The sequence below is a fragment of the Phyllostomus hastatus genome, unplaced genomic scaffold (genome assembly GCF_019186645.2).
Source record: "Phyllostomus hastatus isolate PE091 unplaced genomic scaffold, TTU_PhHast_1.1 phas_contig_30, whole genome shotgun sequence".
In the NCBI taxonomy this organism is placed as follows: Eukaryota; Metazoa; Chordata; class Mammalia; order Chiroptera; family Phyllostomidae; genus Phyllostomus; species Phyllostomus hastatus.
This window is the reverse complement of record NW_025333841.1, coordinates 6,421,930-6,437,549: the sequence shown is the minus strand read 5'-3', so window position 1 is coordinate 6,437,549 and position 15,620 is coordinate 6,421,930. Positions and strand designations below refer to the sequence as shown.

At 37.2% G+C, this 15,620-nt stretch overlaps 1 protein-coding gene across 1 annotated transcript in view; it reads right to left on the bottom strand.

Moving 5' to 3' along the window:
* The window catches only part of FGF13 (fibroblast growth factor 13), a 528,114-nt gene extending 513,841 nt beyond the window's left edge, over positions 1-14,273 (bottom strand). The window contains exon 1 of the mRNA XM_045839428.1: positions 13,988-14,273. The gene's annotated coding sequence lies outside the window, so the exon portion shown is untranslated. The remainder of the gene's footprint in view (positions 1-13,987) is intronic.
* Positions 14,274-15,620: the final 1,347 nt, after the last annotated feature.

Below are 15,620 nucleotides of genomic sequence, written 5' to 3'. Positions count from 1 at the left end.
TTCATCTGTTTTATTTCAACTTAAAAAAAAAACAAGTAATTTCAATGTCATTTAAACTATCCCAGACCATAAGGATGAAGGGAAGCCCCTGAATCTTTTTTTTTCTAGCTTTATTGGGATATAATTGACACATGACATTGTGTACCTTTAAGGGTGTTCAATATGATGATTTGATACACGTATATATTGAGAAATGTTTACCAAAATAAAGTTAGTTAACACACCCATCACCTCACATAATTACCATTTTGTTGTTGTTGTAGGACAAGTGAGAATATTTAACCTCTACTCTCATAGCAATATTCAAGTATGCAATACTTAACTATATCATCACACAGTACATTAGATCCTTGGAACTTATTTATCTTATAAATGAACATTTGTGCTCTTTGACCAACATATTTCCATTTAGCCTGGCAACCATCATTCTTCTCTCTGTTTCTATGAGCTTAATGTTTTCAGATTCTACATACAAGTGACATCATACAGTATTTGTCTGTCTGTCTCTGACTTACTTCACTTAGTCTAATGCCATAAAGGTCCATCCACATTGTAAAAAATGGCAAGATTTCATTCTTTTTATGGATGACTAACATTCCACTGTGTGTGTATGTATACATACATATATGTATATCTCACATCTTTTTTAAAGATTTTATTTTTAGAAAGGGGAAGGGAGGGAGAAAGAGGGAGAGAAACATCTATGTGTGGTTGCCTGTTGTGTGACCCCTTCTGAGGACCTGGTCCACAACCCAGGCATGTGCCCTGACTGGGAATTGAACCAGTGACCCTGTGATTTGCAGGCCTATGTTCAATCTATTTTTTCTATGTTCAGCTCTATTTTTAATTTTTTGAAGACCCTCAATACTATTTTTATAGTGACTGCACCAGTGGACATTCCCACAGCAGTACACCAGGGCTCCTTTTCTCCACATCTTCACCAGCACTTTTTATTTCTTGGCTTTTTTATTACACTCATTGTAATAGTTGTGAAGTGATATCACATTGTGGATTTGATTTGCAATTCCCTGATGATTAGGGATGTTGAATACCTTCCCATGTACTTGTTGGACATTTATATATCTTCTGTGAAAAAATATATATCCAGGTCCTTTGCCCACCTTTTAATCAGATTTTATTTATTTATTCTTTGCTATTAAGTTGTGTAAGTTCTTTATATATTTTATATATTAACTACTTAAATGATTTGAAAATATTTCTCTCCCATTCTATAGGTTGCTTTTTCATTTTGTTGATTGTTTCTTTTGCTGTGCAAAGGAGTTTTAATTTGATATGGTCTCACTTACTGATTTTTTATTTTCTTTCCTATGATTTTGGTATTATATCCAGAAAATTATGGCCAAGACCAATATCTAGGAGATTTTTCCTTATATCTTCTTCTAGAAGTTTTATGGTATGAGGCCTTATGTTTGAATCCTTAATCCATTTTGGTTTAATTTTTATGAGTAGTGTAAGATAGGGGTCCAATTTCATTATTTTAATGTGGATATTCAGTTTTCCCAACACCATTCATTAAAGAGAATATTCTTTTTAGATTGAGCATTCTTGTCTGCTTGTGGCCTCTCAATTCTGTCCCAATAGTCTGTGTCTGTTTTTATGTTACTACCATACTGTTTTGATTACTGTAACTTTGCAATATAATTTGAAATAAGAACTTGTGAGGTCTCCAGCTTTCATCTTTTTCAAGATTGCTTTAGCTATCCTGTAGTTCCTACAAATTTTAGAATTGCTTTTCTTTCTGTGAAAAATGCCACTTAACTTTTGATGGGAACGGTGTTGAATCTATAGATAGTCTTGGAAAGTATGAACATTTCAATAATATTAACTTCTCTGAGCTGGTTCTTTGAAAAGATAAACAAAAGTGAAAAACCTTTAACCAGATTCATCAAGAAAAAAAGAGAGAGGACCCAAATAAACAAAATCAGAAATGAAAGAGGAGAAGTTACAACTGAAACCATGACAATACAAAGATTGTAAGAAAAAAACTATGAACAACTAGATACCACGAAATTGGACAACCTGGGTGAAATGGACAAATTTCTAGAAACACAGTCTACCAAAACTGAATCAAGAAGAAGCAGAAAGCTTTAATAGGCTGACAACAACAAGTGAAATTGAAGCAGTAATCAAAAAATTCCCATCACACAAAGGCCCTGAACTACATGGCTTCACAGGTGAATTTTACCAAAACATGTAAGAAAGAACTAGCCTCTATCTTTCTCAAACTACCCCAAAAAAATTCAAGAAGAGGAAAGACTCTCAAACTTTTTTATGACACCAACATCATCCTAATTCCAAAATCAGGTAAAGATACAACAAATAAATAAAACTACAGACCACTATCTCTGATCAACATAGATGCTAAAATCCTCAACAAAATATTGGCAATCTGGATTCAGAAATACATTAAAAAGATCATATGCCATGATCAAGTGGGATTCATCCCAGGGATGCAAGGATGGTACAATATTCACAAATCAATAAAGGTAATACATCACATAAACAAAATGAAGGACAAAAATCACATGATTATATTAATAGATGCAGGAAAAACATTCAATAAAATCCAGCCCCCATTTATGATAAAAACACTCAGCAAAGTGGGAATAAAGGGAGCATACCTCAACATGATCCATAAATATAGGATGTGTTTCTTTTAAAAAATGTTTTATTTATTTATGTTTAGAGTAGGGAAGGGAGGGAGAAAGAGAGGGAGAGAAACATCAATGTGCGGTTGCCTCCTGAGCACCCCTTACTGGGGACCTGGCCCACAGCTCAGGCATGTGCCCTGACTGGGAATCAAACCAGCGACCCTTTGGTTTGCAGGCCAGCACTCAATCCACTGAGCCATGCCAGCCACAGCAAGGATGTCTTTCTATTTATTGTTGTCTTTTTCAACTTTTTTCATCAGGGTCTCTTACAGTTTTTGGTGTATAGATCTTTCACTTGCTTGGTTAAATTTATTCCAAAGCATTTTATTCTTTTTGATGCTATTGTAAATGGGATGGTTTTCTTTATTTCTTTTACACATAGTTCATTGTTTATGTATAGAAATGCAACTGATTTTTATATATTGATTTTGTATCCTGAAAATTTACTGAATTCACTTATTAATTCTAACAGTTCTTTGGTGATCTTTAGAATTTTCTATATAGAAGATCATGTCATCAGCAGAGACAATTTTACTTCTTCCTTTCTTATATGGATGCCTTTTATTTGTTTTTCTTGCTCAATTGCTCTGACTAGGACTCCCAGTACTATGTTGAATAGAAGTGGTGAGAGTAGACACACTTGCCTTGCTCTTGATCTTAGAGAAAAAGCTTTCAACCTTTTACCTCTGAGTATGATGTTAGCTCTAAATTTGTCATATGTGACCATTATTATGTTGAGGTATGTTTTTTCTATACACAATTTGTTGGGAGGTTTTTTATCATGAAAGGATATTAAATTTTGTCAATTGCTTTTTCCATATCTATTGAGATGATCATATGACTTTAGTCTTTCATTTTATTAATGTAGTGAATCACATTTATAGATTTGTATGTTGAACCATCCATGGGATAAATCCCACTCAATCATTGTATATGATTCTTTTAATGCACTGATTTCACTTTGCTGGTATTTTGTTGAGAATTGTTGCATCTATATTCATCAGGAGTACTTATTATTTCTTGTGGTATCCTTACCTGGGTTTGGTATATCAGGGTAATACTGGCCTCATAAAATATGTTTGGGAGTATTCCCTTCTATTCTGTTTTTTTGGAAAAAAATTGAGAAGATTCAGCATTAATTTTTCTTTAAATGTTTTCTAGAATTCACCTGTGAAGCCATCTGATCCAGAGCTTTCCTCAGCTGGGAAGTTTTTGGTTACTGATTCAATATCCTTACTTCTTTCTGGTCTGTTCAGATTTCCTATTTCTTCATGATTCAGACTTGATAATATGCTTCTAGGAATTTATCCATTTCTTGTAGGTCATCCAATTTATTGCAATATAATTGGCCATAGTGGTCTCTGATGATCCTTTGTATTTCTGTGATATAGAGTGTAATGTTTCCTCTTTCATTTATATGTTTATTTTTTGGTTGCCTCTCTTTTTCTCTTAGTAGTCTACTTAAAGGTTTGTCAGTTTTGTTAACTTTTCAGAAAACCAACTTTTAGTTATCATTGACCTTTTTCTACTTTTTTTCCTTTATTACATTTATTTCTGCTTTGATCTTTGTTATCTCTTTCCTTCTGCTCAGTTTGGGCTTGGTTTGTTCTTGTTTTTTCTAGTTCCATGAGGTGTTAAGTTAGGTGGTTTATTTGGCATTGGTGGTTTTTAAAATGTAAACATTTATTGCTATACACTTTCCCCTTAGTACTGTTTTTACTACATCCCATAAGTTTTCTTATGCTGTTTTCCATTTTTGTGTGTTTCAAGATTTTTTTTTAAATTTCATCTTTGGTTCTATTGATTGTTCAGGTATGTGTTGTTTAATTTCCACATATTTGTGAATTTTTCAGTTATCTGCCTGTCATTAATTTCCAGTTTCATACAATTATGGTTGGAAAAGATACTTGATATAATTTCAGTCTTTTAAAATTTGCTGAGATTTGTTTTGTGATACAACTTATCATCTATCCTTAGGAATTTTCCTTGTGCACTTGAAAGAATATATTCTGCTCTTGCTGGATGGAATATTCTGCATTTCTGTTGCTGCATGATCTCCCCATGGGCATGCACATAGTACACAAGGCCATTGTTGAGAGTCAGGCTCGGGGCATGCAGGTGCACAGCTGGAGCATCTAGCTTCAGGTAAGCCCAGTGGTTCAGTCCAGTGATAGGACACAAGGCAAGACCCAGGCTCACAAGATTATGTGGGGGTCTTGGCTATCAGCACGCACTTCTGTAAATGTTAAGATCTTGCCATTGCATGGCATTGGAATCTGGTGATGGCTGCTGGATTGGCAGCATGCAAATACACAGCTGGAGGGTCTAGCCCTGAGAGTGCACATAGTGGCGTGGTCCAGCTGTGGGGGTATAGGTTTGAGTGGTGCACTTATGCAGCTGAAGAGTCCTAGGCCGGTTGCTGCTGTAGATGAGGGTTTGGGTTTGAGGTTCAAGCAGTAGCAAGGGGAAGGGAACTGAGGGGGACTCAGATGGCTGGTGTCAGTGAATGAAAATACCCGTGGGGCAAAAGTGCAGTGAAATCTACAGGGAGTGTCTGCAATGGTTTTGCTAGTCATTGATTTCTTTTTTTTTCTTTAAGATTTAATTTATTTATTTTCAGAGAGAGGGTAAAGGAAGGAGAAATAGAGGGAGAAAAACATCAATGCGTGGTTGCCTCTCACACACCCCCTACTGGGGACCTAGCCCACAACCCAGGCATGTGCCCTGACTGGGAATCAAACCAGTGACCCTTTGCTTTGCAGGCCCATGCTCAATCCACTGAGCCACACCAGCCAGAGCCATTGATTTCTTTAATGGCAAAAGCTGCTGGGGTCATCTGCAAAGCAGGTCACTGGTAACCCCCTTAATTACTTTTTATGAAGCTAATCCAAATCCAATATCCAAACCTACAAAGGAGGCTACAAAAGAGAAATATATAAATGTTATTTAAAAAAATATAGATGCTACCCTGGCTGGAGTGGCTCAGTGGATTGAGTGCTGACCTGTGAATATAAAGGATGCTGGTTCGATTCCCAGTCAGAGTACATGACTGGGTGGTGGGCCAGGTACCTGGTTGTAGGTGTGCGAGAGGCGACTAAAGTATCTCTGGTACATCAATGTTTCTCTCCTTCTATGTCTCTCTCCCTTCCCCTCTCTCTAAAAATAAGTAAAATATTATTTAAAAATATAGAGAGAGAGATGCTAAAATTTTGAATAAAACATTCCTCCAAATATAATCCAGCTGTCTTTCAATAAAGTAAAATTATGGCTACATAAATGCATGGTGGATTATAGCATTGACCCCAATTCTTTCCCCCTCCTAGTACCTAGCAATTTTCTTCCATGAGATTTTGGAGTTCCTGCCATAAATACTTGTCTGGTATACATTTCCCTGCCCCTTAATTTTGGAATCAGCCAAATGTTTCATTTGAGTGAATAAAATGAGGTGGAAATGTGCCATTTGCCAGCTAAGGCCTTCCTTATACATTTCTACCTTCTGTCCTATGGTTCTGGCAGCCAGTCACCTTGAGACTAGCCTGACTAGCCTGCAGGCCCCAAAGAGTTCCCTGTGGCAGAGCCCTTCTAGCCATCACAACCTGAAGCAAAGCAGCCCCAACAGAGCAACAGGACTATAGTGACAAGCAATGTCACTCAGCCCAGCCCAGGCAAGATCGGCCAGGCCCCAACTAATATGAGCGATAACAAATTGTTGTTTTTGAAGCCACCGAGATATTAGCTGATTTATTTCACATAAATTACTAACTGACATACAGGATTACATTTGGAAATGCAAAGGAAGTTCAATATCAGCAAATCTATTAACATAATTCATTACATCAATAAATTAAAGAGGAGAGCCATATGAATAATGATATCAAGAAGTGCTTATAAGTCAACTGATAAAACTCAACTGTATTCTCAATACATTTCTAAGTTAAATAGGATTATAAGAAAATTTCCTAAAATAATACAGACTATTTACCAAAGGCAGATGTCAAATATTATCCTAAAAGGCAAAATGCTGACTTCTTCAAATCAAATTCAGAAGACAGGAAAGCTTCTTATCCCTATTATTACTCAACATTGCCTTGGAGATTCTAGCTTACAAAAAAAGACCAAAAAAGAAAGAAAGAAAAGAAGAAAAAGAATTAACTAGTATAAACATCAGAAAAGACATCTATTTCTTTGTCTGCTAATGGTATATTTGTACAGCTAATCAAACAAAACACTCTTGTAAAATCAGTGAAACCTATTTAGAGAATGTGGTATGGTAAATAATACAAAATTACTATACAAAAGAAATAGTGTTTCTCTATTCAAGCAATCAACACCAAGAAATAAAAATGGGAAATATTATATTCACGATAATAAAAATTATATAATACACAGGAATAAATTTAACTAGAAAAGCATTGGGTCAGTATGAAGAAAACTGCAATAGCTTACTAAAGGACTAAAGTCAAATCTGAAAAAAAAAGAATGAATGACAGAATCATAGGACTTTGTATTATAAAATTTAAATTTTACCAAAATTAATATTACTTTTAAAATTATGATTTAGCCCTGGCTGGTGTAGCTCAGTGGATTGAGCACGGGCTTCAAACCAAAGGGTCGCCAATTCCATTCTCAGTTGGGGCACATGCCTGGGTTGTGGGCCAGGTCCCCAGTATGGGGCAGAGGAGAGGCAACCACACATTGATATTTCTCTCCTTCTCTTCCCTTCTATGTAAAAATGAATAAATAAAATCTTTTAAAAAATTATGATTTAAACTCCCAATATTATTTTTGAAATGAAAAGTGGGGATTTAGCCCTGGCTGATGTGGCTCAGTGGATTGAGCACCCGCCTGTGAATCAAAAGGTCCCCAGTTCAATTCCCAGTCAGTGCACATGCCTGGGTTGCAGGCCAGGTCCCCAGTAGGGGGAGTGTGAGAGGCAACCACACATTGATGTTTCTCTCCCTCTCTTTTTCACTCCATCCCCTCTGTCTAGAAAAATAAGTAAATAAACTCTTTAAAGAAAAGTGGGGATTTATATACATAATCTTAATACTTATATGGAAGAATAAAACCCTTAGAATAGTCATGAAAAATAAGAATAATAAGAAATATCTTAACCAAATATCAGAATATACCCTAAAGTTACCATAATTAAGCTAAACTATGATAGTGTCATAAAAATAACAGGCAATTAGGTCAGAAGAATAAAATAGAGAATGCAGAATTTAATCCCAATACTTATTTAATGTATGGCAAAGATGATTCTTCATTTCAATGGAAAAAAATAGATCATTAATGAATAATATGGATGCAACTGACTATTAATTTCAAAGAATATAATATTGGATCTCCATTTTACACCAAAAATCAAATAGTTTCTAGATAAAGACATATTTAAATATAATAACAGTAAAAAATCTTGCAAAAAAACTCTAAGATACTATATGTACAACCTAGGAGTGGGGAGACTATCTTGACCAATCCTCAAAACTGAAAGGTCATAAAATAAATTTCAATATATACAATTTTTCAAAACTTTGGCACAAGGTAAAATAATTAAAATGAATAAAAAAGAAATTGAAATCATAGCTGCATACAGACAACAAATGAGGAGGATTATAGATATAATTAATATACAATGATCTCTTACAAATCAACAAGGAAAAAATCCCATTAAAAAAAGGCAAAGGATATAAAACATCACTTTACAGAAAAGCAAATTCAAAAGACAAACACATTTTTCTTTTTCTTTCTTTTTAAAGATTTTATTTATTTATTTTTAGAAAGAGAGGACGGGAGGGAGAGAAACATCAATGTGTGGTTGCCTCTCTCATGTCCCCTACTGGGGACCTGGCCCACAACCCAGGCATGTGCCCTGGCTAGGAATTGAACCAGCGACCCTATGGTTCACAGGCCAGTGCTCAATCCACTGAGCCACATCAGCCAGGGCTCTTTTTTTTAGTTTTAAATACCATTAAAATTTTAATTTTATTTTTGGTTCAGCAGAATTCTCACCTGCCAACAGTTTTCACAGTCTCCTGAGTGCCCAGAGAATCTCAAGTTAAAATAAGGATGAGATGCCATTTTGACCCAATGGGACTGTTAAAATATTAAAAGAACAGTTAGATCAACTGTTGATTGGATTGCAGGAATTGGTATATAAGCATACATTGCTAGTGGAATTGTGCATTTGCTACATGATTTTTAGAAAGCAAAGGGTAACATATAATGAAATTAAAACAATATATATACACTCTTCAACCCAGCTACTCCATTCCTGGGGATCTGTCTCAAAGCAAGAAAAGCAAGGGCATGTAAGGTATATATATACAAAGGTGCATATTGCAGTGCTGCTTTTTAGTAACAAAAAAGGGTTTAAGGGATTAAGTGATAATGGAAAAAATACAATATTTTTTAAAATGGAAGTAAAGTGAATGTCCACTGAAAGTCATATGTTTGAATAAATCATTCTCCATCTATATAACAAAATTCTGTGCAGCTGCAGGTGCATGGAAATTAAGCAACTTCAGCCTACTCATAGGTTTTGTTGAATGACTATAATAGTAATGACATAAACAGCAAACACTCATATATAGCACTGTTTTAAGTGCTGTATGTATTTCAACTCATTGAATTCTCACAGCAACCCTATGAGATAGGTATTATTATCAACCTCATTTTCTAGATGAGGAAACTGAAGCCCTAATGTCCACAGCTAGTAAATGGCAAGAATTTTCTTGTAACATGCAGAAAAGTGTGAGTAACCAGATATAATTTCTGTAAAATAATCTATAATACAAAATATAGATGCATGTATCTGTACATATGTATGGTTTTTGTAATTATGACATTAGAAATATTGAAAGGTACATATTAGGCTAGTAATATGGGTTATTGAATATATTTTATATAATTACACATTCTATGGATATACATAAAATTAAAAATAACTAAAGAGCGACAACATTTCAATCACAGACAATTTCAGAATGATTGCAGTTATTATACCAGGTCAGGCAAATCAGGGAAGTCAGTCCCAAGGGAAGACCCTGCAAATCCCCATCACCCAATGTCCCCTGCCCTTCCTCTGCTCTTCCCACTTCCTTCATGGTGTTCATCCCTCCTTTATATCAGAACAACTGTATTCAGAAATGCCAGGTGCTTTCCATCCTGCCTAAGCCACAAGACTACCTAGAATCCAGTCATCACTGCGTGCTGAGATTGCCCAACAACAGAAGGCTTCTCAGATCCCACTCTTGTGTCTAAATCTCATTTAGACACAAATCCCATTTTGGGCATGGAGATAGAAGCTGCCTCACATCCACATCTTTTAGGGAAAAATAAAGCTTCATCTATCAAAGAGGGATTTAAGCTTCACCATGCCCATCGACACACTGCACATTCATGCCCAAGGTGTTTACAGAGAGAAATAGACAGAGACCCTTCTGCCAAGAAGCTGGGGTTCTTGAAATAATGGTGTTGGGAGAGTTGGACAGCTACATGCAAAAAAGAAAATGAAACTCGAGCACCAACTTACAGTATACACAAAAATAAATTCAAGGTAGATAAAAGATATAAATATAAGTCATGACACCATTAAAGTCCTAGAAGAGAACACAGGCAGGAAAATCTCAGATATTCCATGCAGCAATATTTTCACTGATATGTCCTCTAGAGCAAGGGACATTAAGGAAAGAATAAACAAATGGGATCTCATCAAAATAAAAAAGCTTCTGCATGGCTAAAGAAAACAAGATTAAAATAAAAAGAGAACCAACCATATAGAAAAACATATTTGCCAATGATACCTCAGACAAGGGTTTGATCTCCAAAATGCATAAAGAACTCACACAACTCCACTCTAAGAAGCCAAGTGGCCCAGTTAAAAAGAGGGCAAAGGACTTGAACAGACACTTCTCCAAAGAGGACATACAGAGGGCCCAGACACATATGAAAGGATGCTCAGCATCACTAGCCATCAGAGAGATGCAAATTAAAACCACAATGAGATACCACTTCACACCATTGAGAATGGCCACCATAAACAAAGCAACAAACAACAAGTGTTGGAGAGGTTGTGGAGAAAAAGGAACCCTAGTGCACTATTGGTGGGATTGCAGATTGGTACAACCACTATGGAAAACAGTGTGGAATTTCCTCAGAAAACTAAAAATGGATCTGCCTTTTGACCCAGCAATTCCACTGCTGGGATTATATCCTAAGAACCCTGAAACACCAATCCAAAAGAACCTATGCACCCCAATGTTCATAGTAGAGGAGATTTACAATTTACAATACCAAGTGCTGGAAGGAACCTAGGTGCCCATCAGTAAATGAGTGGATCATAAAACTATGGTACGTTTACACAATGGAATTCTATGCACCAGAAAGAAGGCGCTCCTACCCTTTGCAACAGCATGGGTGGAACTGGAGAGCATTATGCTAAGCGAAATAAGCCAGGCAGTGAAAGACAAATACCATATGATCTCACCTTTAACAGGAACCTAATTAACAAAACAAACAAGCAAGCAAAATATAACCAAAGACAGTGAAATAGAGAACAGGCTGATAGTGACAAGAGGGGTTGGAGAGGGGATTATAGGGAAGAAGGGTGAAGGGATTGCAGGAACAATTATAAAGGACACATGGACAATAACAAGGGATGTGGAAGCAGGGGAGGGAAGTGGGGAGGGCTAGGGTGGTGGAGAGGGGTGGGGCAAAAGGGCAGAAAACTGTACATGAACAACAATTAAAAAGGTTAAAAAAAAGAACAAATATATATACATATATATATGTGTGTGTGTGTATATATATATACTTTTTATATTACATACTCAGTGAATGTTGAGTGAAGGAAATGATGATATATAGGAATAATTCAAATAAAAGGTAGAGGGTGAAGTTTTCAATTCCAGAGCTGAAACCAAATGCTGTGAGAATTAGGGTGGGGAAGCATGAACACTTGGAGAAGTGGTTTTAGAAACCAATAAAATTTGAGGTAGATGCAGTGTTTCTAAAAACATGGTCAGAATCAGATCCTCTGAGGTGCTTAAAAACACCAGACCTGCTGAATCAGAATCCCCAGAAGTGAGTCCCAGCATTTTTTAAAAAAACACCCTCCAAAGAACATGTATGAATGACCCACAGACATAGACAACAGTGTGGGAATTGACTATGGGAGTGGGAGGAGGGATGGGATGGGTGGAGGAGGGAAGGGGGGGAAATTCGGACAACTGTAATAGAATATCAATAAAAATATTTTAAAAAATAAAGATGCCCTTCAAGTCATGCACACTAAAGTACAAACCATGAGAAATGAAGCAGGCTTGGGTGGGCAGAAAAGTTAGGAAGGACGCAGCAGTCAAAAGCAACAGCATTAGCAAAGTGTCCAGGCCTGAAAGCAAAATAGAAAACATGGCCAATTCACTTTGACTGGGGGGTGGGGATGGTGAAGAGGAATAATAATGAATAATATTGGAAATGTGGGTTAGGGTTAGGTCATGGAGGACCTGGGGAATGCCAAGTGAAGAATTTTGAACTTAATTCATGGGGAGATTTGACACAAACAAATAAAACAAAAGCAGGAGGACCTTGACTTGCAAAGTGCTGCCTAAATCTGGCTATGCATCAGAATTATCACAATTTCTTTCAGAAGTGCAGGTTCTGGGGGCTCCGTTCCCAGACCTTTTGAATATGAATTTCCAGGGATGCAGCCCAGAAATTATATTTTGAAATAATCTTTCCAGGTTATTCCTGGGCAGCCAGCCTGGCAATGGTTCATAAAATAGAGTTCACAAATCATTGCTCTACTAACAAGTGCATTCCTAAAAAGCTGTTTGTTCATGGAGATTTTGTTAGTGGAGTCATTTGTTCAAAGTATTTTGCAAGTGTGGTATTTAGAGGCAACCTCTAGCAAACCATTTTCTCTCTACAGGGTTTCAATAAAACGTATGCCCAATTTACATGTAAAACTCCCAATAACTTTCAATAAAATGTGACAACACTTTTGGGTGGTAAGACTATTGCCTGGTATTAATGATGCCATATGGTTGCATACATGCAACATGAGGGAAATAATTGAAAATCTGCTAGTTTCATTTACCTTTGCAACAACATGAATGAACCTTAAACTAATATTGGAAAGTAGAAAGTGCTAGTACAATGTGATGCTGATAGAGCTGTGGCTTCAAAGTGGAAATATCACAGGGGAAGTGGAGGCAACAATCTAGGTATAGACCAGATGATCACTCATTCCAACTCATGCTCCAATTCAAATAAAAGGTAGACCATATGACTTCCAAAATGTTTCTTATAAGATTAAGATTTTAATTTATGTTATTTGGACAGTCATCTACTTTGAAGATGGGTGAAGGGGAAAAAGTGAAGGGATTATGATGTTTAAATAGTATCAGTCAGTAGTCCATCAAAAAAAAATAAGCAGGCACAGATGATTCTGAGTCTATAGATTTGTTTCCTCCAGCTATGTGATATTTTGAGATTGTCATTTTCATTTAAAGTAAACATACCTGTTACTAAAATGTCTCTTCATTTACATAAAAACAACTTGGTTTGGCAAGCTGAAATGCTGGCATAGTAGTTTGCTTAGTGCAAGTCTCAAAAGTCAACTTTAAGCAAGAAATTGTTAGTGTTTAACTTTCCAACTACCATGGCAGCTTCTTTTTGTCTCAGAAGACTCCTAACCTCAGACCCAGAACTTTCCAAGTCCCCTTCAATTTCAACTCCTTCTCTGAAGGCCCCTTGCTATATAAACAAGCTAGAAACCAGAGATGAGTCCTGACAGCAGTATTTCAGGAAGAAAAATTGAATCCAAGCAAATGTTTTGGTACCTGTATTGGATTCCCTCTCCTGCAGAGACTGCCCAACCTATAAGAATCCCTGCTCTAGGCAGGTCTGTATTACTCTGTTGCTGTACAGCAGAAAAGGCAAACAGATCACCAGTGCCCTGAGTCAAATTCAAATTCTTAGCATTAATAGCAGGACAGGAACGATGAAGTACCTAAAATAAAGCATCTATAGACAGCGAAGTTGAGGAAGGGTTAAATTTAAAACTCAAGGTGCTTTCTTGCTAGCTAATAACTTGGCTTTGGAGTAGAAGAGTACAAGGAAAAGAAATAATTCCAAAACACTGCTGAGGCTTGATCAGTGTGTCAGGAATGTGGACTTAGACTTTCATTTGTAAGCTATGACCTGCCCTAACATTTTCCTCCCTGACCCAGGCTGAGGAAACCTGGGCCAGGGTTTCCCAAGAGCATCACAATTCCAGTAGCATTTCCCCCAAAGAGTTTGATTTCACCTACCTTAGAAGTGGAGATGCAATGGGCCTGGTGGTGAGGAACAAGCAAGATCTCACCATGGACCAAAATCTTAAAGGGACCTGTTGTTATGAGTGCCAGCAGTCACGCGCTCCCTAGAGGAGGAAGCTTCTTGGTCATATCATCACCATGCGTTTCTGGTATTTGCAAGAGTCCTTATCTGAGCCAAAGCACCCCCAACTCCCTAAGCCCCTCTGGTTTCAAGGGCTCCAGGCAGGAAAAGCAAATAGTCCAAAGTGATTGCAAGGGTCAATGAACCCTGTGTGGTTCATATCAGACTGTCCCGAGGAGTGGTAGTCACAGGGTCTATGTTGTAGCTATTTTTAGTGAAACCAAATTCCTTACCCAAGTTCTCTCGCTTCCAACTTGTTCTAAGTGTAGGAGACCAGCTGTGGTCAGATCATCTTACTGGACCAAGGCTCTGTCAAGTCGAAGGGACCAAACTAGGGAGGTGGAGCAATGGGCTGGTGACTGTTGGTGCTTTGGCTGTTTTTCACTGTCTCAGCCATCTCCAGAGGGAGTGAGCACTCTGCTCCAACCTGTCAGAAACTGGATGGGTTGGTGACATAAGAGTGAAAAACTGAGAAGCTGGCAGTCCTTCCACTCTCTTCCCCAATTCCTACAATCAATCAATCAATCAATCAATCAATCAATCTCTCTCTCCCCCTCCCTCTCTAGCCCTCCCTCCCCCTCCCTCCACACACATGCCTGGTTCTGCAAGCCAAACACACATCTTGGTCTGCCTTGCTAGAAAGATCTAGAAAAGAAAGAGTGTCATCATCTAAAAGCCAGGCCAGGGGTGAAAGTATGAGGAGGACTGGTGTCTAGTCACTTTGCAGCTGTCATTTATTGTTCTAAGAGGTGACTTTAATGGGGAAGAAAACTCAGGGAACATTTGTTTTGGCTCCAAACCTTTACCAGAGGTGTTAATTCAGAAGAAGACAGTTCTCTGGGATTCTGAGAGTGGTAATTGTTTCACCCAGATTCATCTAGCAAGTGTTTTTACAAACTGAGGGCTAAGACCCATTAGACAGTAGTGAAATCTATTTAGTGGGCTGTGACCAGGAAATAAAACAGAGTAGAATAGAAAAGAACAGAATACAATACAACTGAGTAGAACAGAATAGAATGCACTGTACACAGTAAAAGTATTGTTCTGTAACACTTTTGCTTCTTCTATGTATATATGTACTCAATCACCACATAAACTCTACTTCTTACTGCTGGTCATCACAAAATCTCACTTTTCTAAAAATACACTGATCTAGATTATTTGGTAGAAAAGAACATAAAGAAAAGTCCTTGGGCTACCCCCAGTTTCATAAATACTACTTACTATTACCAACACGATTTGGGGGATTTCATTATATGTCAGGCACTATTCTAAGTGTTTTGTGTTTATCATCTTAGGTAATACTTGTCACAAACTTCTGAGGTAAATTTGTCCAAGTTCTGCACAAGAAGCAGTAAGGCTTCATATCAACTTCAAGCATCTAGTAAGGGAAGAGAACCTAGGGATATGAACCGAGGCCTATTTGTCTCTGAAGTTTGTGCTAATAGCTCTGGACCACTTGCTTCTTCAATTGTTCAATGCACAGTTAAATTCATGATTTAAACA